This window comes from Lagopus muta, chromosome 2 (genome assembly GCF_023343835.1).
Source record: "Lagopus muta isolate bLagMut1 chromosome 2, bLagMut1 primary, whole genome shotgun sequence".
Classification (NCBI taxonomy): Eukaryota; Metazoa; Chordata; class Aves; order Galliformes; family Phasianidae; genus Lagopus; species Lagopus muta.
The window spans coordinates 66,392,624-66,417,628 of NC_064434.1; the positions used below are offsets into that span (position 1 = coordinate 66,392,624).

Here is a 25,005-nt window from a genome sequence, read left to right on the forward strand (position 1 = left end):
TACAGTTTGCTATCACTAATCCCTGTGAGCTATATTTTGCCCCATGATCTGAGAATTCTTTAGGTGGAGTCAGTGGGGTCCACAGCTGAGTAATTTGCAATGTACGCAGACTGAGCCATCAGGGCAGGCACAATCAGTCACTTCAGCTTCATGATCTCTGGAAAAGGACTTGTCAGTAGAATGCTGGGCACATTTCTGGTGCTTTGCTTTTTGCTTTTTGCTTTTTTTTTTTTTTTTTTTTTTTGTCCTTCCTACAACTCTTCATTTTCTCTCATGTTTTTCTACACTCCCACCTACCCCACTACAAGAATCAGAACAGTAGAGCTCTGATAAGCAATGCTGATATGCTTTCTTCTTTGGAGGGATCCCACTGGACACCAGGCAGCATCTCTTTTGCTCTCAGTGTTTCATCTGCATCAAGTCTCCTCACTGATGGCAGCTCTGGAAAGGGAGAATCCCCCTCGAAAAGGCAGGGAAGAAGTTGCATCAGTGGTTGGCAGCAACAGGAGAGTCTGGTTGTGCCGGTGAGTCAGCCCTACCACATGCTCCCCTTGTGTATTCCAGCCACATGCAAGCATGTGCAGACAGGGAAAATTCCAAGCTTTGTTTTATTTTGTGAGAGGAAAGGACCTACCTTGCTGCCACTGCAGTCTCAGTTCACTCAGAATTAAATCCTATGAAAAAGAATTGCTAAAATCCTAGGATGAAATGCTTCTGTTCAATCCCTGACACATCTTCCTCTTTTCACTGGGGAAAAAGTAGCCATTTATGGTCTTTTTTTTTTTATTTTAGATTTAATTACCAGATTTGATGTTTCTATAATGGGCAGCAAACACAAGGCCTGCTCCTGTACTGCTACCTATGTGCTTGCACATAAATAGCACTTTTGTTTCATGAGTTGGAATAATGGCTAAAGAGCTGTACCAACAGTGCAGCATCTCTTTTATTTTTTTCAGCCCCTGTATGCCTGCAGTCAGGAAAATCCTACATATGCTTTGGCTTTGAGCTGAAGCTCACCCTGCACAGAGGCGTAACACAGGGCAGAGCCCCACACCAACCCTGTTCAGCCGGGGCTTCCAGGTTGCCTCAGAGAGGTGCAAGAATCAAGAGGCAGCTGCCTTCTGTTCATGGTTAAAGGCACATAAATAATGCCTTTATGACTCAGGTATGTCCTGAAATATGCAACCTGGCAGCAGACAGTTCTCCTTTATCGTGCAGATAGTTGTTCTGAACCACACGGCTGCTAAGTCATGAAATATTAATGGCCATGCAAATCTCCTCTTCTGTATCACAATCTTTTCTGTGTTCCTGACCCCTGACTTCCTTTAATCATCTCCTGGGTGTGTGGTCTGTTACTATTCTGAGATATCTTGTGAACAGGGGCACAGTAATTACTTGATCCCTGCCTGCTGCAAGAGCCTCTTTGAAAAGAAAGTGGATAGCTTGAGAGGGAGGCTTCCTCCTCACATTGAAATCAACCCCACCTGCTTGCTTCACAGTGTTTTCTCTTTTGGTGGCCTGAACGCAGATCCATTGTGTTTGGTGTTATTTTTAGGACTTGAAAAACAGCATTTTTGGTTCATCACCTGTTCCTCTGTACATTAAATACAATTTCTAATCAGATATTCTTTCCCATCCTCTCCCTCTCCTACTAATGTTGTTTAAGCTGTCCCTATAAACAAGCTACAGTTCCAATCACAGGAGTTTCATTGTGATTTGGTACTAGCAGGCCCAGAGTTCTTCCAGCCAGCAGCTGCAGCATTATCACTTCTGGGGATATCTTATCCTTCTTCCTAGTGCCCTGGGCAGCCTGCTCTAGTATTAAATGTGGAGGTTGGTGGCCCTGCCTGTAGCAGGGAAGTTGGAGATTCATGACCCATGAGGTCCCTTCCAACCTGGGCCATTCTGTGTATTCTGTGATAATAACTAGAGGCTGAATTAACGCCTGACGCACGATTTCGTTCTAAGAACCGTGCCACATATTTTTGGCAGAAATCTCCCTTCTCTACTTATTCTCTAAAAATAACAATTTTACCATTGTGTGGAAATATGCAAATGTTTCCTAGCTCCCTGCCAGACGTAGGAGAGGTGGGTGATATGCTGTGAGGGTCTGACAACCAAAGGAGCAGCTGCTGTACAAGTAATGCGGCAAGAGAGAGGAGCGATCATGGAGGAGTGTTTGCCATACGGGAGCTATTTCAGTAAGTCAGCATGGTGAAAGCATAGTCATGAGTACGTATTTTTAAAACAGAACTTGTAGTGAGTGCCAGCAGCTTAGAGTAACACAAGGGCAATAGTGACCACACAGTTTAGTACAAGGTTATTGAATACTGACCTACAGAGGTTTCTGATTTCTGGAGCAACAGCCCAAAGCAGTGCTTTTTAAAATGACAGTTTCATGTAGACAGGGACTTGGGTAGGTAAGTGGAGGTTAAAACACTCCTTGTGGAAGCAGGGAAAAGGTGCCCATTTTGTAACGTTTGGGGTAGGTCAGAAGAACTTTTCTCAGCTTCTGCCATTCAGACGTCATTCAGCGTGTGTCATTTCTGACAGCTGGGTGTCAACCTGTGAGGAATCCACACCCTGTATTTCAAAGTTACAAAGATATCTATGTCTGGAACAGAAAAGCCAGTATGTTCCTCCCAGCCCTTCTGCAGCATGTGGTATGTCAGAGTCCTGCACTGCTGTGTACAGCCATGTAGGTTGACTTCTACTTGTCCAAACAGCCACCTGAGCCCAGCTGCAGGTGCTGCTCTCCTTCAGCTTGTAAAGTTGCAACTTGCCTTTGGAGAGAGCTGAGCTCTGATCAGCCAAACAGAGGAGCAGTGAGTAATCCTCATTTACCTGGCTTTGTAGCCCAGCTGTGAGTCAGCCTAATGAGCAATGCCAAAAGTGCTGACCTGCCCATCTCGTACTTTCTTCATTTATGTAGTGAAGCCTTGGTCTGCTGAAGTGCCAAGGTTTAGGCAGAGAAAACCCCAGGACAAGGGTTTTATTGTAAGTCTTGCTTGTAGAATATGTATGAATGCACAAACACTAGGTGCGAGTAATTAGGCTGGTTTTCCTCCCTTGTCAGCTGCAAGATATGGGCAGCTTTAAGGGCAGCTCACCCTAGATTAGAGAAAATATCTAAGACAAATGGGAAGAGTCACTCACCCCCTTCTCTGTTACCTGCCCAGGTTCCCCGTGTAATTAGCTTGGGCACAAATCCTTGAGACAGAAAAATCTGAGATGGATATGACTCACACTAGACCTCATGTAAAGACCATGGCAGGTAGATGTGGTAGACAGCCTGGTCCTAGTCCTATGCCACAGTCTTGAAACAAGTCTTATCCCTCCTCAGCTGTCACAGAAACTTCTCTGCCTTTTCCATCTCTGCTTTAACGAAGGTAAGAACTGTGTACACAGAGCTAGCTGGTTTCCCCTTTCACCTCATGAATTGTGAGGCTGACCTGCCTTGATACCCACAGCCTTCTGAGCCCTGTGATCTTCCTATCATGTGAGAAGTGCGGGGGGACTCCTCAACACCCAAATCCTGAATGAAAAAGCAAATGAAAGTGAAAAAGCTCTTGCTCAGAGGTAGTAAGAGGCAAGAGAATGAATTTTGCAGCTGAGATCATATTAGTGGAATTATTTCCAACAGTCTGTATATTCCTTATATTTATAATTTATTATTAACAGTCTGAGAGGGAGAAAAATAACTCATTAAACAATCTGCAAGGCATTCATAAGACATTATTGTGATCAAGTCTCTGGGAAACACATTAGGCTTCACAAATATATTAAGTTTTATCTACCCAGTTAAGTCATTTTACACAAAAAGTGAAACCTAATCCAACAAATCTGTCTCTGTAGCTGCTGCTCAAGGGAAAACAAATTCAGATCCACCATAATCTGAGTAATAGGTTCAACACCAGCTCCCGTTTATCAGAGGGAAAAGAATAGTTTCATCTCATAGTTTCTGCAAGCTGCCCAAGCTTATCTACTCCCTGGTGGCCAGGCATCAGAGCAGAGCAAATCATGGGAGTCCCCTTCCCAAGGGCTGCAAAGCTAGATGCCTCCCCATGATACCCCTTCTCCTCACTGCAGGAGCTGTGCTGACACTTGCTTTCCCAGATGCGAATTGTCTATACCCAGACTTGAGAAAAAGGATGGGAAAAGTGGAATTTCTCCTTTAGCACAAATCTGCATTCTTCCTCCAGTCATCAACAAAGCAGTAACCTGCTGCTCTGTCAAACTCACCCCTTGGAAGCTCCTCTCCAAAATCAGACATTTAATATACTTGCTTCTGTGGTGCTACTACTTAGTGAGATGTTTTTTTGTGGAAGTCAGTGCTCACCAACAGCCCCGTACTTTGCTTTCCGAAACTCTGCTGTCTGCTTGTTCTCTACAGTGACAATCCTGTATGGGAAATAACTGGAGAAATATCTGGGAGCAGTGAAGCCTTCAAAGGAAAATTCTTGGGAAGCTGGAAGTACAGTGGGATGGAAAATATAATCTTTCCAATTTCAGATGAACTTCCACCTTCCTTGAGATTCCTGAGATTCTGAATTTCAGAGCCTTTGTTGGCCACGAAACATCAGAGGAGCCTTTATTCTACTTTATTCTAAGTAAAACCTATGTGAAAATAGGACTGCTCCTGATCCCACAGGGAGATGCTACGCACCCTACCTCTTGAGTTTGTAAACCTCTCAGCTGATGCAGTCAAACTGCATTTGTCTGGAGGTAATGGCTGTGCCCTGACTGCTATGCAGAGCACTGCGGAAGCAAGACATTGTAGGAATTGTCAGAGGCCACCCTAGCTGCTCTCCTGAAGGGAGAAGTCTGAGGTCAGCAGGCACAGGTGGCAGGCATAGAGGCAGCCCTGGGTCAGGGTGATGACAAGTTAGCAAAAAGGATGGCACAACTGTCTGCACAAAGTAGAGAAGCCACTTCATGCTGCATGGATACAGCACGTGTGGTGGGGGCAGGCAATTTCCTCTCCCCAGCAGAACCAGCAGCAGAAGACTATGCAGGAAGGCCATCAAGGGCTACAGGGTTAGAAGAAGACTCCAGCAGGCTCCTCCTGAAAGGAGGCACTGATCTGTGTGAGAACACCGTGGGTGTTCCACAGTGAAATCACTCCAAAACCATCAGAGTACAGCATCTGAGCAAGCAGAGGAGGAGACACAAAAACCAAGAGCAGACATCCTAACATGGATATTTTCTGTGTGGGCAATGTGGAGAAGAAGACCTTGGTGTTGGCTCCTCCAGAGCATTCCACAGATGCCAATCACCGTGTGACAGGTCCTAGCTGGGAGAAGGCTGGAGGGCCATGGGAATTGTCTTGCTGCTGCAGGGAGGGTGCTGACTGATCACAGTCAGCAACACAGAGAGCTGTAGGTCAGAAATTGTGCAATCTTTGTGGTAGCATTATTGGTCGACACATCATCTCTCATAAATGTGGGCTTATTTGACCCTCCCACCCAAACAATTCATACCCAGGTGTATCTGACCAAGAGTGTTTGAGCTCTCCATACTTCTCTCTCATCCTTCACCATGTTCTCTATTACCTCCCGTTCCTCAGGCTTCCCATTTTGATTTATTTCCCTCTGACCCTCCTGCTGACAGCTCGCACAGCATCGCCTCCCAGGAGATAGTTTGCCTTCTGCCTTGCTCCAGCATACTTCCTGACTGTAGCTGCTGCTCTTTTGTCCAACAGGTAGCTGTGTTTTCCTGAAACAAGCTGAATACGTGTTGGACTGAGCTTGGAGCATTGCAGCATGTTCCATGGAGAGAGAAACCTATTTTCTGCTGGAATGGTGTTGAGAAGGGAATTCCTCTTGATGTAAATGGAGAGCAGTTTTTGAACATATACTTTGGCACAAAACACATTGACTTTCTGCAGGGATGCACTGAACCATGCAGCTGGGCAAGTTGAATAATTTTTTTTCATTTTTTTGAGCTAACTTGGCTGAACTGTTACCATTTCACAAAGGCAGCTAGGGCCAGGCAAAAGTGGTACATGCCTGTATGGTGATGTGAGCAGAGCTGTGAAGAAGGCCAAGCGTGCCTAAGACACAAGGCCCAAGTGTGCCTTAATGACTCTCTGTTAGGTATAAATCAGAAGGACTATGCTATGAGGGCCCATATATATGGGCCCAAATCAGGAACCTGTAGCTGTGAGATAGAAGGCTATGAAATAACAAAATGACATTGTCCACTACTTCACACTGCTAATGAGACATGACTTGACAATGTTGATCTGCGCTGCCAAACACAAACGTAAGCACAGCTCTATTTGCAAAGAAGGAAAGCATCATATCAGCCCAAAATACTCCCACTCTGGAGTGTATGGGCAATGTGCAGCATTTTTTGACTGAACAGAGTTCAAAATGCAATGCACTGGTCTAACCGAGAGGATAGAAACACTACAGCTGCCTAATGTTGCTGCTGGTATGGCAGCAGAGCTACTTTCACAACATGCTACTTGTTACTGGAAGTTTTACTAAATAAGATTTTTTTGAAGAATACAATATAAGCACTCAGTATCTGAGCAAGTGTGGTGAGGGGGGAGGAACAGAAATCACACTGAAATCTATCAGTATGACAGTATGGCTTGGAAGTAAAATCCTCCAGAGTAAAGACAGTAATTCAGAAAAGCTTTAGTGTAAGTGAAGAAATGAAGGTCTGTGGGCCCACCAGAAAGGCTCCAAGTGATCTGATCTGAATATAAGATAGAGGAGGCACTTGCAGCAATAAGCAGTAAAGCAAGGAGGAAAAAACAACATAATAAACTGACAAAGTCCAATACCTTATTGAAGCTTGTCCTTTGTGTTGTTGCTTTTTTCTTTTTAGAAAAGAGGAATCCAGGCTGAACAAAGCTAAGAGAAAATAAAACTAGAGAAGGTAAAATGTCACCCACTTTCCCCTTTGAATTTTGCAAGGCACGACAGTTGAAGAGGTAAGAGCAGATAACCAGAAAACGTGTCTCAGAGAAGCCTTTTTTGAGAACCAATGAGTCCGCCAAGTGGTCTGGGCAGAAAAGCAGAAGCCTTGAAAGACAACTCTTTTAAAGACACTGAATGATTCTGGGACATTGGTTTTCACTGCAGGCTAAGATAGAGAGAGATATGCCATCCCAAGATGCTACTCTCAAGCAGTTAAAACTGAGGAACTGTTGGGCTTGAGGTAACCAGACATTCACATGCCACCTGAATGCCACTGGCTTCCCTACTGAAAGGTTCGTTGCCTTTTCAGAAGTCTCTCATGGGATTCGTCATTATTTCCTGAATCCCAAGCTTATTGCTTGGTCTGCTGATAGTTTCTAGATGAATTCCAATGGGTATGGAAGTAAAACTATGCATTACATAGTGGATCTCTCTGCTTGGAAGGAAAAATGAAGCCCTTTTTTTAATCTCATTTCCTTTTCTGTAACAAAACCAGTTGAAACGAACATGCCTTGATACCCACTGAAGCTGGTGGTAAATACCTCATTGCCTCTATGAGCTAGAGCTTAAGCACAGCTGCCACTAAGAGTTCACTGAAAATTGCACCCATTTCCACCAATCTTTAAAGGGTTTTGTTCTTTCCTCAAACAAACATACATAGTTTCAAGTATTTCTATGGGAAAGAGTTGGGCATTTGCAAAGTCTTGTTTTGTTTTGTTTTGTTTCATTTTACACCTGTATATCTTCAGGTGCAACACCCTGTCTTGGACCTCTCTCCCTCAGAAGCATTGTCATGTGCATAAAGCTACAGAAATATATTTCAGCTTTTGCTTCAACATTCAGGTCCAGTGAATGCAGGCAAGGTCTCTCCTCTCACCTCCACCAATCAAAATTTCATCTGAAATATTCTGGCTGACTCCTAGTGCAACCAGAAAACAGCACAGGGGGGAAAAATATCTTCCTTTCACTGAAAACTTCACATCAGCCTGCACAAAGCCTGGTTCCAGCCCTAGGTTTCAAGACAAAAGCTGCTTCAATCAAGTGATAGTGGAGAAAATGTGGGGGAAAATAGTCTGTCTGGATTTTGCCTCTTTTTAAAATCCATCTATAATATTCTTCATATTTCTACTTCCTAATCCCACAATATGTAGCCACCATTTTCCCATTTAACAAAGTTAAATGTCCATATGCCTACTTGCACACACAGAAAAGTTGATCCAGGTGCAGCTAGGATTCAGACAGCCTGTGGAATTCAGAAAGGCCACTTCCAAGTGTGGAGAGAAATTGAGGGTGTCACTGTTAATTGAGAAAGGGATATTTAACATAATTCTGACAATAAACAAAGCAAATAAATTAGTTCTGCCAGCTTAGACATGCCGTTAAGATACTTCTTGTGCTTAATATAAATATTATCTGCTGTCCTCTGAGATCCTGGTTGGGCTGTGCAGTGAGCATCGCAGAATTTCCAGCAGTTCTGGGGATGACAAAATCACTGTACATCTCGTCCTTTTGCCAGCCTTGCTGCCTATGAAACCAGCTGAAATGACTGCAGGAAGTCAGCCTCATTCCTTGTTCCCTGTGGTTTGGAGTAAACTCAGATTACCAGGGATCTCCAGGTACTGCTCCTTCCCACCACTGTCCTCTCAAATCAACAACCCACCTTTCCCATCCAACCTTCCCCATTACCTTTTCTCTTCCCTGAATGCTTATGAAGGCCTATGAACTTAGCACTGCTGATGGGATTACAAAACCCAGCCTAGGCAGGAATGCCAGGTTCTGGCTAAACAGTGCTGTATACAGTCAGTGCTACACACTGCAATGATTTGTACAGCCCATTGCTAAACCAGCTAGAGCCATTTGTTTAAAAAATAAAGAGACAGATAAATTCAACTCTTCCCCTTCTCCTAGCAAGCTGATATCATTCATCTCTCTTAAAAATGGCTTGCTCCAGAATGCATTAGAGCTAAATTATCATTTATGTTTGTCACAGGGATTGCTAATGTGTAATGAGATTTTAGAGTTAATGTTTTGTACAAAGCACTTAGCAAAGCTGGGATGAAATTGGTTCAGGATTCCGATGTGGTGTTTTAATTAAAGATATTTTCCAATCAGAGCTGAGCAAACGACATGTCAGAAGATTCTGTACCCATCAGCCAATATACCAATGCAATCCTGGTTTTGCTTTCTGCTTTTGTGTTCTCTTCAGGGAATTAGAGGATTGAGCCTCTCTGAATTTCATTCAGAACAGCTTTTCTTAGCTGCAACCCTTATAGGAGGAGATACGTGTATGTGATGCTCCAAAGCCTTCACCTGGATATCCGTAGTCTGATTTCCTGCAGTGTGACAGAGCTGTATGCTGCTGTGATTTTGCTGAATCTGTGGACTGGTGCAATATGGATATGCACTGATACTAATGGCAAGGCACGTCTTCTGAATCAAGTCCTGAACAGTTGTCTGTTGCACCCAGATCCTGAACTGTGACTTCAAGCTCCTTTTTGCTCTCCTGCTCTGCCGTTGGGCATGGGAGCCAGGACAGAGTTGGGAAAGTGAACGACAAGCTCATCACTTGCTTTGTCCATTCTACAGCCCTGAAAAGCCAAGAAAGGTAGGGCTGTCAAGGGGCACAGGGGGGAGAATGCATCCCCCTGATGGGAAAGGATGAGAGGTAGAAGCTGCCTTTACGGATGCTTCTCACACTTAACCTTCTTCACCCATCCCCTTCTGCCTCCCCCACCATCAGAGCTGCAACTAAGGCACCCACAACTCCAGCCTGAATGTCTGGCCCAGGCCTGGTTCTTTCTTCCAGACTAAGCTTCCCAGGTGAGGAGAAGCATGTGTCCTCCACCATGGGGCAGACCCATGGAGCCTAACTCTGCTCCACAGGTGCCAAGCAGCACCGCTGGAGAGCCAGCTGGCATGGAGTGCAGCTGTGACATGGCAGCATCATTAACTTGGATAATAAGACTGAGACACAACAAATCACCCTGGATTTGTAGAGCTCCATGTTTATTTTTTGCAGTGTTTCTAACATAAACCCCTTTAGAGCTGAGTAGTTGTGAACCTTTCAGTAGTATGCACGGCATCCTGCTTACTATGATAATAAACAAATCCTTCTTCATGTGCTCATGATTTCAAATACATACTTGTTGTTTTGTTTTAGGAAAAGCAAGGAAGGAGTTTTCATTTTATAGACAGTCTTGCTGTTATAATACACGTACATGATTTTTTTTTTCATGTGTTCTTCTTTCAGATGTTTCCCCATCTCTGTATCCCCGTTTGGAAACAGAGGAACAGTAGGGATTTTAGTAACTGAAGTTCCCAGAGAGTAACTTGGATCATAACCTGTTCATTTTGTGAACTCTTCCACTCACTGTGGAAATTTGCATCTGAGCTCTGCAAAAGGATAATTCTGACTAAAATAGAGAGATAGAGGTGAATCTTGCAGAAATAAATTCCACGTATTTACAGCCCTGCTGTGCGGTGAAAGCATGAACCTGCTGGATATTGTAAGAGTTTCTTTGCTTTTATCCATAAAATTTGTCAGACACAACAGGTTCCCAGAAAATTACAAAGACAGAAGGAGATGAACTTGCTTGTTCAGGACTGTCCCTCAGTGAAACAACTTCCTACTCTATAAAACATAGTATATACCATGACTTTGCTGTACATCTCTTGTCCAGCAGTGCAGGTGATTCATCCACAAGAGCACCGACACATCACTTGAATATTGTTTCAGAGGCAGTAAGGTACAAACATGCATGGGATATCTTCTGTCAAACCCAAACATTACAAAATCTTGAGTCAAATCTGCTAATTCCTTAAATTAGAAGACTAGCTGAAACAGTGTTCATGAAAATGCCCCAAAAATGTGGTGGTGCTCTTTTCTGCCATGCATTTTATTAGTTCTATGTATCTGATTTCTCAGATGTCACTCAGGTCTAATTTTAAGTCTTTTGTTCTCTGTAGTCGTAAGTGATACAAAATTCTGCTGATGTTCCCATGCATTCAATTGCAGGAGTTGGCTGCAGAAACTGGGGAATTACAGTGAATTGTAAAAGAGGCACCTTCATGATACTTCTGACATGTCTCTGCCAACAAGTGCCAATCTACCTTTTCAGAGTTTAGAATTAGGTACGTTAAATTCTGCTGGGCAGAAATTGGTAGGATAATGTTAGCTAAAGGATAACTGGATTCTTGTCCACAGGGATGGTGCTAAACCTTCTGAGTTTCCCGATCTTTTCTGTCAGAGCACTGGACTAACTGACGTATTTGTGTCCCTGTGGCATGAGATCTGCCATCTGTGGGCACCATGAGAAAAGAAGGGGAGATCTGGGTGGGTTGAGAGCTGGGACAGTGAGCCATGGAGGGACTCCCCATCCTTGGTGTGATTAGCACTGGGGAGAAAAGAGGGCACAGCTGCCCACTGCCCTAGGCAGTGTCCCAGGGATTCCCATGGTGTCAGAGGAGTAAAGGGTGAGAGATGTAACAGGAAAGGGGGCTGTGCTTACCTCACAAGAGAAGCTGAACACGAGGGTGGGTTCAGGGCATGCACCTGCATGTGAACTTGGGGATGTGATTCTGAGGGGGCTGTTCCAAAGGCTTCTTGCTTGTGTGCAGGGCTTGAGGTGACAGCAGGTCAGTGTGATCTTCTTGCATCTACTAGGGAAGGAGTGCTCTCTGCCCTAGCCTGTAGTTAGTGTGAGCTGACATGACTCTTGACAGTGGGGGGTGACCTCTTGTGAGCAATGTGGTCCTTACAGATTTGGATTAGGAAGCAAAAGGCCTGCAATTGCTTTGACAGCAAAGGACCAGTGAATCCCTCTTCCTGCTCTAAGCTGTGCCAGGCAGCTAAGCCACAGCCTCCAAGATAAAGCCTTCAGAAAACGTTATCTGGGCCACCACATTTAGAAAAGCTATTTAAGGTGAGGATTTTAGGTACTTCATGAGGACTGAAATATGGACTGCTTTTTCTTTGGGGACATGCTGGGAGCTCAGCACTGCTTCATGTTAGTCTCTTCTTTACCTGCGACTTAGTTCAGCACCATCCACACTGCTGGGCTGTGGCTCTGCTAGACCTGTCTGGGAAATTAGGTTCACCATGTGTCCTCTTCTGAGCTCCTATGTCTTACAGTACCTCCATTCCCCAGGTGTTCATATCTACATTTTTATCCCTGGTTCAAAGTCTTCATTTGCTGCTTGCTCAAATGAGGTGATTATTTTCCTCCTCTGTGCTAGCTCTTTTGTTCCAGAAAGCTTTGAGAGCTTCAGTTTGAGATATATATCTGTCAGCCCCAAGAGCCAGGGCTTTTAGACCCTCCAGGAGTCTGGACTTGAAATACACTGCATGTTGGATTGCCAAAAATGTTCAGAAAGTACAGTGATCAGCTCCTTGGTGTCTTACAGCTTTAGCACATTTGCCTGTGCCCTTTGGCACAGCTTCAGTTGGTGCTTTAGCACCAGAGTTTTGGTACTAAACACATTGTTTCCTGGGAGCATTGCTTAGATTCTTCTCTCGCTGATACAAAACCTTTTATTCTGTAAAGTGATGCATTTTCCAAGCCTCTGTGGCAGGAGTCATCACGATCCAGCCGTGGATTTGTGGGCAGAAGATGCCAGTGGGATGCCCTGGCTGCAGCAGCTGCTCATACCAGCGTGTCTGCTCAGAAAGTACAGATGGAAAATGCTGCTTTTTTCCCCCCATTGATCACCATCCAAAACATCTGAGTCTCCAACAGAAGGGAGCAAAGTTCTCACAGCTTTGGTACTTTTTATCACATCTTAATTTCTTCAGAAGTTGCCATGCTGGATGGCAGGCTTAGTGCTGGAGCCTGGCTGACCTTCACCAGGGCCCCACTGCCACCCAGGTGCCTGCAGTGACCTGCATGCCTCAGCTGGGCTCAGGCTTAGACATAGTTAGTTTCCTCCAAGCCCAGGGGGTCGATTCATCCTTCAGCTGTGCCTTTTTACTTTTTTTTTCCCCACTTTCTGTTGCTGCTGCAGGTGGCTTGAGTATCTCATGCAGCTCTTCTGTTTTAGGCTGATAAAGACATCTGTAAGTGTCAATATCTAATGCCCTGTCCCTCTGCCATTTTTCTTTTGTTGTTTTACACAGACTTTTACAAGCAGCTCACTCTCAAATTTCCAGTGGAATGAATCATGTCAGCAGAGCACATGAATCTGCCTCCCTCTGAAGGTATGGGAAGGCTCCACAGGTGCTGGGAGTGCTGAGGAGGGTAAGGTCAGTTAGGCCAAGCAGTTATGGCAGCCCTTTAATGAAGTGCAGTCTGCTGCAGGGAACCTGCTTTGGCAGGGTGGTTGGACTTGATGATCTCTGGAGGTCCCTTCCAACCCCTACAATTCTGTGATCCCGTGATGCTTTCCTGGGGTGCAGGGATGGATGTCAGGGGAAGTGTGAGCCTGGACACAGGATCAGAACGTAATGCTGTTGCTCTGTGATTTCTTTTTATTTTATTTTTTAAGTAAGAAGGCAGTTAAAACTAGTGGGTTCTAACATGGGCAAGTGTTCAGAAACTCCCTCCAGTGTGAGCAACTTATCTGTGATGGTTCCGCCACCCACTCCCCACCACCACCGCTTACTGGGGCACAAGGAGAGCACCATAGAGGCTTTGAGTCTCTGCTTTCTCAGGCACCAGCTCACACACAGAGTATGCTGTTGTTTGAGATGCTGAGCAAACTGTAGAAATATCAGTGGGTCCTTGCCTGGTCACCGAACAAATCACAGCCTCACTTCAGTGTGGGAAGCTTCAGAGTGGGTTTAAATTCTAGGTATTGGTCACTGACTTTGCAGGCTGCATTGCTTTTACACCTACTGTTCCTCACTTGCTCACACTGCACTCAGAGGCAGGGAGGGATGATAACAAACTTGCTTCTGTACTTGCTGTTCCCATAACAAATGGCAGGATCCTAACATAAATTGTTGAACATGTAACACTGCTCTTATTTTCTAACGATAAGGGCTTAGGAACTGCCCTTTTCCAAAGTGAAAGAAATGAACCAAATGTTATCTCTCTGTTTTAAAAAATGATCCCTGCAATTGCAACAACAAAAAAACATTGCGAAGCTCCTTAGAGGTCTAGCAAACTTTTATGGGAGAGATTTTCAACTCACCAAGCCTGGCTTTGCTACCATTTTCTCTCCTTGTCCCAGGCCTCACAGATCAAGCATTCTGGAGCAGCTCATGTTCTCAGGTACGGCTAAGGTGAATAATGAGGCCCTGGAGGATATTGTTGGAGGTCAGATCTGGAGAGATAAATAACTCCTCCGGATGCTGTGTCTGAAGCCAAGCGCTCTAGATCTTGATCCAGTCCCAAGTGCATTCATCATCAATTGTATATCTTTACTCAGTGTTTACACAGGTTTCTTGTTTATCATGAAATATTTACTCTGGGGCTTTGCATCTGCTGCTAAGCTCAGCAGGACTGTCTACTGCTTTTGCTGAGGAGATAAAATTCTACCATAATCTTTAGGTGCTATGGCACAGATCCATTATGTGGCTGGTGTGGGCTTGTGCCAAGGCATGGTGAGCTGCCTGCTCACTCTTGCCTAAGCCAGTGAACGCAATAGGGGTACAGGTAAATTTGAATTACCAAGGAAAAATAACAAAACATACATCTTTTGTCATATGCTTAATCATATTTCTGGAAGTAGGAAGGAGAAATTTCAGAAAAAACAGCAAACAGTTTGAGCAGCATACACAGACACAGAAATGCCTACGCATACATGTGCACAAGTGATATGTTTAAAGCAAAAGGATGTGACCATGGGGCTGCTTTACTGTCATCCTAAGGCATGACCTGAGCCCTCATAGATTGTTTTATGATCTCTGGAACAGAAGGACTGGAAAATTAACCCATTTGATTTCTGAGTAACTCTTCTGTCTTAAACACTCATATGTAGGTTAATGCACATACCCATTAACTTTCCCACTGTCAACTGTTGTTAGTGTATCTGTTTACCGCCCTGCTGGGAGGGAGATGAATGGGCTCCTCCAAATGCCATCTTGATGCTGCTTTTTTTAGTTCAGCCCTGGGGGATGCAGATCCTAAATGGTTCTCCTGGAGCTGTGGGTGGTTGTGCAAAGCACATGCTTTCTTACATAGTATTTTGAATTTAATGATATCCCATACAATTCTTACATATATTGAGAATAATGTCTTTTCTAAAGGAGATGAATATAACTTCTTTCTGTGTTGCAGGTGGGCAAAATGAGCTGTTGAATGCTTCATTGGTCAGGGTTGAAAAGCCCAGCAGGCCACCTGCAAGGATGTAATTTGGCTCCTCACTCCACTAGCTGCCCATGAGTCCTGAGCCCAGTTCAAGAAGCCATGGCTGGGACTGGGTGTGGGCAGACAGAAGAAGAGGAAGCTTCCAGGAAGAGAATAGTGGGATGAGTGAAGGTAAGTTTTCACCTGCCTCTTGATCACTAACAGAAAGGCTCTCAGTAAGAGTAGCTTCCTTTAACGTGCTCCCTATTAGGTACTTAGCATGGTGCATTTCAGTGTTGTGTCGCCTGCATAAGACCACAGAGAGATGTTCAGCATAAGGATGCTGGGTCTGTTAGAAAGCAGGTAGATTTCTCTATGTGAAGAAAAGTGGGAACATTAAAAAAACAAATGTACATACAGGAATTAATGTATTAGTTACTCTCTTCTGTTGGATGTATTACCAAGTTGGTCAATGGAAGGAGGAACTGGTAGAAGGAGAAAGCTATGGCTGGAGGCATCTCAGACAGGAAGCACAGCTGAGCAATGAGCAGTGGGATGTGCTGAGCAGGCTCAGGCCACACAAAGTCTGCCCTTCTTGGCTACCCCTGACTGTGGAGAAAGACAAACCTTGAAAGGGCTGCAGCTGGAAAGGAACATGTTCTCCTCTTGCATCTGTGTGTGAGCACAGTGAAATTATGGGGTTGGTGCCACCTTGCTGAAGAAATCTCCTGCTGGCCAAGAAGATGAGTAGGTTTCCTTTGGTGCTGTACTGAGCTGCTGAGGATGTTGCATTTCCATTGCTGAGACAGGTAGTCATGCAGACACAGGGAGAGGGGTGGAAAGACTCTTGGCTGCCAGAAACCAGATGCTGGAGCAGGTCCACCTCCCATACTCAAGAAACCAGCCTGTCTGAGGTACCACCCATGGGTGGAGACCAGCTTTCATGGGCTGGAAGCACGTTCAAAATGTGAGCTGCTTCTGCTGTGCTGGGGTGTTGCTGTTTTGTATGATTCATTTTTGAGCTCTTATTGACAAAATACTCCAGATGAATGTGAACAGGCTGCTGGCTGAGGCACAGTACGGGGCTGTTTGGTACAGCTAGGGATGTTTTTGGTGATGGATAGAAAGAGAGTGAGGTGTTTTGTCCTGGAACACAGGTGAGAGGAAGGAGGGCAGTGCTCCCTGCAATTGCCACTCTGGGACTGCCCACAGGGTCCCCTCCAGCACTCAGGGCTCCTTTGGACTTGTGAGTGAGGACCTGGGGAACATCTATCTGTGCAGATGAGATGCTCAGCTGTACCCAAGCTTCTCAGAGCATCCATATCAGGGCGGAGGGCATGACCATGCTCATGTGGTGCAAGGTTGCTGCACCTTTTTTCTGGCATCAAAGCCTTGGACATACCTCCAGGCTGGCTAGTTTGGGGATGGTGTGGGAAAAGGGGAGCTTAACAGGTCTGTCTGGGACATCCTCCCTTGCTCTGCTTGCCTTTGAGGACGTGTGCCTTGAGGACCTTGCCTTTTGTGCAGACAGAGAGGGGCAAAACTTAAAGCAGCCCCTCTCTGGGGTTGGGCTTGATGACAGCTCTGTCTCTGTTCCCTTTCCATTTCCAGCTGCCCATCTGTTCTGCAGGCAGTGAGTGTGAAAGTGGGGGACATGCGGACATCCAGCGTAGCCCAGCTTTTATTTGGTTTGCATGGTGGATTTTGCTGTTTTCTGAGGGTGGGAATGCTGTCTGGTCTGAGGCAGCTGCACCTCCCTATCCCAGCTGCCACGGCTCAGCTTTACCTCAAAACACATTCTTGTGCTGGGTGCAGTGCCTCTATGCTCTTGGATGGAGATTGGCTTTTATCTGCCTCTGTCTGTATGGCATCTGCTTCCCTCTGCCTCTTTAATCCTCTGTATTTTCCATAACCTAAAATAAACAAGTAACAAATCTGAGATGCACTTCTCCAGCCAAGTGGACAGATCTGGGGCTGTGGCATTCTGTACCTACCATGGATTCTGCAGCAGTTCCTCCTGCTCCCCCCCTCTTCCTCCCCCCTTTTTTTTCCTTTGTTACTCAGAAGACTTGTGAGAAATGTATTCTTATGTCAGTAACATTCGAAGCCAAGAAGCAAACCTGCCAAAGAGCGCCTTAAAAGTCTGACATATCATTCAGAGGAGAATTTTTGCAAGAATTATGCTGGAAGATTTCCAATAAATTCATTCTACAGACTTTTAAGGGAGAGCTTTTAGATTAATGGAAATATTACTTAAATTAAAATTCATCCCATTAAGCCATCAATTCTATTGTCGTTGCAACATCATGTGTTTAATGTTAATGATTTGCACAAATAAAAAGGAAACAACCAATAAATCTATTTGTTTTATTGTGCCAAGAAATGAGTATGGGCTGCTGTGGAAAGTTAAATACAAGCCAGAGTGGGCACAAGGCAGGATCAACAGTGATGTTGTTTAAATGTACTTGCAGAAGGTAGTCTGCATAGTACTGTGTATGGAAAAGCTAAGAAACATACTTTAGATTTAGACTGTATTTTCAATGAATTGTGTATGGTGTTGGGTTTTTTTTTGTTTTTGCTGCTAGTGACTTCTGGAGGAGGCTCACTGTAGCTTCCAGGCTCTGTCACTTTGTTTTTGGATCCATGTGTTGAGAGCTGATCCTCGACCCCAGATGGGACTTGTTCCAACTCATTGTTGTGCCAAGGAAAAAGTAGGCAGCTTGGAGGAGAGCTGCCAGGTTCAAACGGTGTCTTGAGTCTCTGCACTTACAAAATGAGTTCTCACAGGACCAGATTTTATGCTTCCTGTATCATGACCTTCATCTCCCAGTCTGTCTGGACAACCTGAGTGTCAGCACTCTGGGCATTTCTGAGATTCCTCTTCCATCTGTAGAGGTAAGAACGAGAGAGTGGGAGGGGAAAGCTAATTGGCTTTGACCTCTTCTTCCTTTTAGTATTATTCATGCTGGACTGGAAAGGCAGAAGAGAAAGGTCCAACATCTTCTGGTGTGTCACTTGCTAGCAGGTCAGAGGGCTCTTGCTTTGGCGTGAGGTCAGCCTAGTTTTCCTCTTAAACCACCAAGAGTCAGTACTCTGGGAGTCACCCCAGGCATTACTGGGGTGTGTGCTGCTCACACACAGGTATGCGCAGCCTCAGGAGGACGTGGGCCCTAGCAGGCAAGAGGGACTGAGCCCTCTTGGATAGGGCAGGCTTTGGCATTAGAGAAATGGGGAGCAAAGAAGGATTGGCAATCCCTTGTGAGAACTGCTTATCACAGCTCCAGTGCTGTACTCCTTAAGAGTCTTCTCTGATTTCTTATGATGCTTTTTAATTGCAGCACCTAGGTGCCTTGCAGCTATTTCTTTTTCACTTTGTAAAGTTCAGCTGTCCTTTTGGAATCTAGGACCAGCAAGCACTCGGGGATTTACACTGAATCCTTGCAGGAAGGCGGGTGGTCTGCCAATCTGGGGGCAGTCTCAAGCATTTAAAGTACTGCTTATAAAGAAAAGAAAACCTGCAAAATTAATGTGTGAAGGGTTTATGTGGGCTTAAAAGGATTTCAAAGGAGCATGTGGATGTGTCTAACTGCAGTGAAGCTACTTTGGTGACTCAGTTCATGCTTGAATTCATCGACTGGAGCAGGTTGTTCAATAGAATAATCCAGCACAGAGACTGAAAGGTGAGGGGGATCATTGCTCATTGATATCTTCCATATCCGTACCAACAGCACCTCTCAGGATAGCAGCTTCAGTAACAGCCATCTAGATGACAGCTACCTCCCACCTTCCAGGAGACAAGCCAGCTGCTGTCACTGCAGAGCCATGACTCAGGAGATACTTCATGGTGTGGGAAGCAGTCAGCAGGTTTAGCAGCCTCTAGGGGCAAGTTCTCCTTGCTGCACTTGAACTTCACAGGAGGTGAAAGGGTCTTGATCTGGTGTTGTGGTTTAATGTGGCAGGAAGCTAAACAGCATGCAGCCATTCACTCACTCCCCAACCCCCCACCCTCTTCAAAGGGATGAGGGAGAATATTGGAAGCAAAATAGAACTTGTGAGTTGAGATAAAAGCTATCTACTGAGGTACACAGGGAAGGAAAATTCTCAGTGGAAGGCTGCATGCTCTGCAAGGCTGGGCCTTAACCACCACCAGCCCTGGGAAGGTTTGGCCTGAAGATTGTTCCACTGTTGCTGACTTCTTGGTCCGTGCAGCAACTTGCTTGGAGAAGTACTAGGTCAGATTTTAATACTCTCATGAGGCTTTTGGCATGCTTTTTGAAAGTGGATAAATGACTCAGTTTGAAACTTGAGGGGGCTTTGAGTGAGCAGAAAACGTTAGCAGGTCACTAGTGCATCCCTGGGTTTCTCATGCCCTCTTCTAAGGCTTTGCTATGCAAAATGAACAGTGTTTTTCTTGCTAAGACTAAGAATACCTTCCAGGCCAAGTTCCAAGGTCAAGCGATCCATCTGGCCTTCTCCATCTATGTGAATTAACTGCCGTTAGCACAGATTTGAAACACTGAAAATACAGCATTGTTAGATGATTTGAAAACAGCTTCAGGAGAGCTGAACATATTGTTACTTTTAATGGAGCAAGGTTCTCAGTCATTTCACTGAAATCACTACTTGGACTCAGTTACCACAGTGGCTTCCCAAGTCTATCTTTTGTTTCCAGGTTGCTACTTTGCCATAGAACAGTATTTTTTTTTATTTTCCTCCAGCCACACTTGTTCCATTTTTCTTGAGTATTCCTTGCTTGTGGTCAATGAAAGAAAAGTTCACCATGAATCTGGCTGCTATGTGTTGTCACAGCTACTTTTCTAGTTTGGTTTCTCAGGCTCCTGAAGTAGAGATGGGCTTTCATTTAGGGGCACTGGAGTTCATGTCCAGTGGGTTTTGTTCCTTTTTTTTTTTTTTTTTTTTTTTTTTTGCCTTTAGAGAAAGGCCCTTCTCTGTTTCTGCTGAGTTGTTCCTGTTTTCATCTTTGCCTTTTGCTCTCCTTTGATCTTCATTTTTTGTTCAACATTCAACAAGACTTTGAACCAAGGTAACTTCTTCATGACTGATGCAACTCACTCCTAGGGAAAGAATGGGCAGTTTGTACATTCCCATTCTGTGAAGGAAAATAGCTCAGGGTTTCTGAGGCTTCATTCTCCCACCAAAAAAAAAAAAAAAGTCTTTGGGCAGATGTACAATCTGAATATCTCTGTTCATCTTGGCCATGAGCCTTCCACAGTCCTGTCTTCTTAGGAAATCCAGCAAATTGCTTTGCACTACCCTTTACTTCTCGACACTGCTGTTGTCTGCTGTGCAGGACCCTGTATGCTCAGAACAATCCAGGGGTGAATAAAGTCCTTTCTTTTTTAGCAGAGTCTTTTCTGGCCTCACTTTGTTGGCTGCTGTTTCCCACGCTTGTCGCTAACTAAAAGCCCACTTAAAGACTTGTAGGACACACGCAGGTTGTTTCTCACCTGAGAAACGGGCATGATGATTCTTCCATGCCTCCTAGGGGCACACTGGAGAAAAACACATTAAATTATCCTGACCTCTGATCTTTGTGATTACTGTGTGTGATAACTTTATGTAAACTGGATAGATGTATGTAGCAAGGCCATGTAGGATGTTCAGTTGGTTCTTCTAGCCACTGTGACATGAAGAAGTGCTCAGTGGTCACTTTGACCTTCATATACCTGTTTCCCAAGGAAAAACCATACTTCCTGAGAGCAGGAAAAATCTCTGCTGGGGAACAGTTGGACTCTATCCAGCGCATCTATGTAGCGGTCACTTGTAATCACTGCTAATCCAGTGAGAGTAATAGGGAGGTATGGACTCCCACATAGATTTATTGGCCCGAGGGAATACCACTTACAGAGACAAAATAAGCCACAATATTTACCAGAAATAAATGTTGACATTTATGGAACCATAGAGTATATGTCCACATTTAATTTGAGTTTCTCCATGAGAGCTACCTGGGAAGCTTCCATTATGGATATATTTCCTAATGAGTAATAAGTTTTTCTCTTAAGCTAATATTCTAAAGGGACAGACTAAATTAAAGGTTCATTTAAAAACTATTTCTTTTCTCCTGGAAGGTAGATAATAGTTTCTTCTTGCACTGTTGCAGCCCAACATAATATATTTATTTGCATATGTAATTTAGTTAGCAGGCTTTACTTCTGACTCATTATTATTCATTTTTGGTGAATAAAGAACAATTTGGGCCCTCATCCTTTATACGAATTTCATAAATCAATCCCACTGGATAAAATTTTGTCCCCATTGATGTTGATAGCAAAACTGCCACGAATGTCATGAGGGCCATGGTTTCACCTGCTACTCATATTCTTAAACACACATGTGAGTGTGGATTCCATGTTTCACTGACCTGCTGCATACTGGGACTCTCCTTATTTTCAGCCAACAACTCCTATCCTCCTATAGTGATGCAAGACCCCAGAGGAAAAAAGTCTGTTGAAAAATTGAAGTGCTGATGCAAAAACACTGAGCTGCTTTTCACTGGATAGGAGCTGGATAGGTTAAAGGAGTGAAATGCAGGCTGTCCACACTACTTGCATGTGGTGGTTACTTAGGGTCAGTGTTTCTGTGTGCAGTCAGACAGGGATTGATTTTCTCTTTTTTTTTGTTTGTATAGGTCTATGTCTCAGCAACAGAGAGAAGGACATTATAAACATGGGAAAATATGATGTGGGAAAGTTGGCATGGGCAACCGTTCATTCTTTTAGGACTAAAATATATGCATATACCTAATCAATGATATATTATATATCTCATCAAATCTGTATTAGAACATTATCAGAATTGTGAAGTGAAATATTAGTCTTAGGATGGACGGTGTTCCCTGACAGAAAAAACATCCTTCAAGGTTGGCTTGGGGTTTATTTTATCTCTTTATTTTTCACTTTCACTGTTCAGTAGGGAACTTCAGTTTTTTGTTCTCCGTGGAGGATCAATCATTTTCTCCCTGTGATATTCTCAGCAGACCATCTTCATCCTGTGCATATTCACAGCTGACTGGGTGCTCTGAAGTGCTCTCATTTTTTTTGTTTCCTGAAAAGTTGAGTTGTAGAGAGGAAAATCAAAAAAGAGGATAAACTAACAGGACAGGTCCCTATGGGAAATGTGAGGTCCTTGTTCTTGTTGACATCACCTGGTAATTTATGATGTTAATCTTTTTCACCTGAGAAGCTGTATACAAGAGAATGTGGCTAGTTTTTATTGAAAAGAGATATTTTTTTTCTTTTGATGCATACAAATTCAGAACCAAAGTGCAAGTGAGTGACTAGTGACTTTGCACCTAGTTTTCTGCTAGCAGTAACACAAAATATATATATATATATTTTTTTCCCCTGTGTTCTGGGCATAAATTCCCTTTTCTTTCTCTTTTTTTTTCTTCTTTTCTTCTTCACAGGACTACTGTTGCCCTGCTGCAGAAACAAAGCAATAACCAGATAAGCTCTCCTCTTTATGCATTTAGGATGGAAGCTGGGATGAGCCCTTCCTGAAGGCTGTGTGTGAGAGGCAGCGGCTGCATCCAAATGGCAGGAGTGGCTGCATTCAGAGCAGAGATCATCTTCCCTGCACCACCAGCAAATTAATCTTTGGATGCTTGAAGATGGGCACCCAGAGAATGAGGTACAGACAGTGGCAGTGTGTGACAAATTTAGATTAGGAGCAATATGTCACAGCCAGGGATGGTATCCACTTCTGAACTTGCTGGCAAAAAATATTCATTGACATTAGTGGGAGTACAATGGGGGCCCAGCTTATCCACAGTCACTATATTAAATGACCTGTACCTCAAAATCTCTTGGATGAAATTTATTATTCTGCACCCAGCACATCAGTTTGCAGTGACATTTAGCCGAAGACCAACTCTGAAGAGGGGATAAGCTAGTGAAAAGCAGGCAAAAAAACAAACAAACAAACAAACAAAAACCAAAAGGTTTAAAACAATAAATTAAATCAAGTTAGTTTTATTAATTACTTTTATTTTAAATAGTTGTGCATAATGATCTTTTGATTCTGCAGAAATAGCCCCCTTTGTAGAAAGATTTGCAGATCACACAGAATTTCCAGTTGTGAGGAAGAGTTTATTATGGAAACTGTATTCACTGTTAAGTAAAGAGAAATTCCTCCTATTTCTTATTATTGATACAGATCCTTTACCACCATGCCTTCCCAGTGATCTGTTGCTCTGATGATCGTACTAGTGAAGAATAACTCCCTTCCACTTCTACCTCAAGGTACATGTATGTGCTGACATGTGAAATGGCTTCTTCAAACGCTGCTCTATTACTTTTTCAGTTTGGGAATTAAAATGGAAAGCACATTTACTCCCTAATATAGAAAGAAAAATGGAAATGTTATTTTAAAATATTTAATGTGCTTAAAATAGCAATCAGCACAAAGAGAGCTTGGTCCATTTTTAAAAAGCTGTCTGCCAGTGGCAGGTGAATTGCAGGCCTTCGCACTTGGATCCAGTCTCCTTTTGCATTTTGATGAGATTTCATGGCTCTTTCACTCACTTATGGTAATGCATCAAATTATGCTTTAAGAAAGTTAGTAATGAAGACAAGAGATGCTGCCTGTTTAAAGGTATTTTGCATAAATGCAGTGCCTTTTAATTTTGGGTGATGCCAGAGATTGATAATGCAGTCTAAAAGCAAATACAATGCTGGCATGTCCTCTGCAAGCTTTTCTCCTGTTGATAAATATCCTTGCTGCAACAGATATGCACATCTTTGTCCAACTGTGTGCTGTAGTATAGTGCAATCCTTTTATTATTTGGGCAGATAAAAGTCCTGAACATGTAGACCAGCTATTTATAATTCTTAACAACTGGGTATAGGTCTCTGAATGTTGCATAGGCATATCAAGACAGGGCCAAGAGATCTGCATAGTCTGATGATGAAAATCAGCATGTATGGGAGCACCTCTTGTGCTACATTTTCTAGCCTGACTCTACTTCTTGCGCTACATTTTCTAGCCTGACTCTACCTAATGTTTCAGAAGCATGTGTAAGTAATAGCTAAGATACATGACTGCCAGTTGCAGTTATGAAGGAGTAAGGACTGTACTGAACATCCGACAAATTATGTTTCCTCCAAAGATTTTGTTTAGAGAAATCATGGATTATTTAACTTGTCCAACCAAAAGACAGTGAAATGAGTATTTTCTTTTTGCTGTTTGCTGATGTTTTGTTTGAAAGCCTGTTGTTTGTTATAGTCTTCCTTCTAATTTGGTTTTGTAGGAGTTTTAGAGTACCCTTCAAAGAAAGAATGGCTAAAATAAAACTAGGGAAGAAGTCAGGGTCATGGGAGTGTTTTTATATTTGCTGGCCTGCTGTCCATGACGAGTGAACGTAACAAGGCCAATTTTCCCTTTCCCATTCTCATCTCCACATGGATATTTTGCAAGTAAAGGTGGATGCGTTTGAATTTGAAACTCAGGAGTGTGTTCACCTGGTGTGAAAACATGGCCATTGATTGGGTGCTCATTTTTGTCACTTGAACCCAAAAACCATGGCCCAGCTTCCAAGAGGGGAGTGAGCCACCAGCTCAGTGGGAGTAGCAGTGACCTCACTGGGAGTCCATAAGGGCCTCAAGCTTTCCAAACTGTGGTCTGGGAAGAATGAACTCTAGAGGCCCTCAAAATAATTGAGCCAACACATCTAAGAAGGCCTAAGGAGGCCCAGTGATCAACACTCAAGCGCTGCTGGCAGGGCAATGCTGCAGTGTCTCGAGGCCAGCCAACCACCTATTAACTAAGAGAAAGCTGAAAGCCTGGTGTGCTGCTATGGCAAGGGGCCAGAGTGCATATTCCTAGTTATA

At 43.9% G+C, this 25,005-nt stretch overlaps 1 long non-coding RNA gene across 1 annotated transcript; it reads left to right on the forward strand.

The window, feature by feature from the left end:
• Positions 1 to 15,238: 15,238 nt before the first annotated feature.
• On the forward strand, positions 15,239 to 23,397 carry LOC125689549 (uncharacterized). The gene is made up of 3 exons (XR_007375334.1): positions 15,239 to 15,346; positions 22,650 to 22,807; positions 23,333 to 23,397. It is a non-coding gene; the product is annotated as an uncharacterized LOC125689549 (long non-coding RNA).
• The last annotated feature ends 1,608 nt before the right edge of the window (positions 23,398 to 25,005 follow it).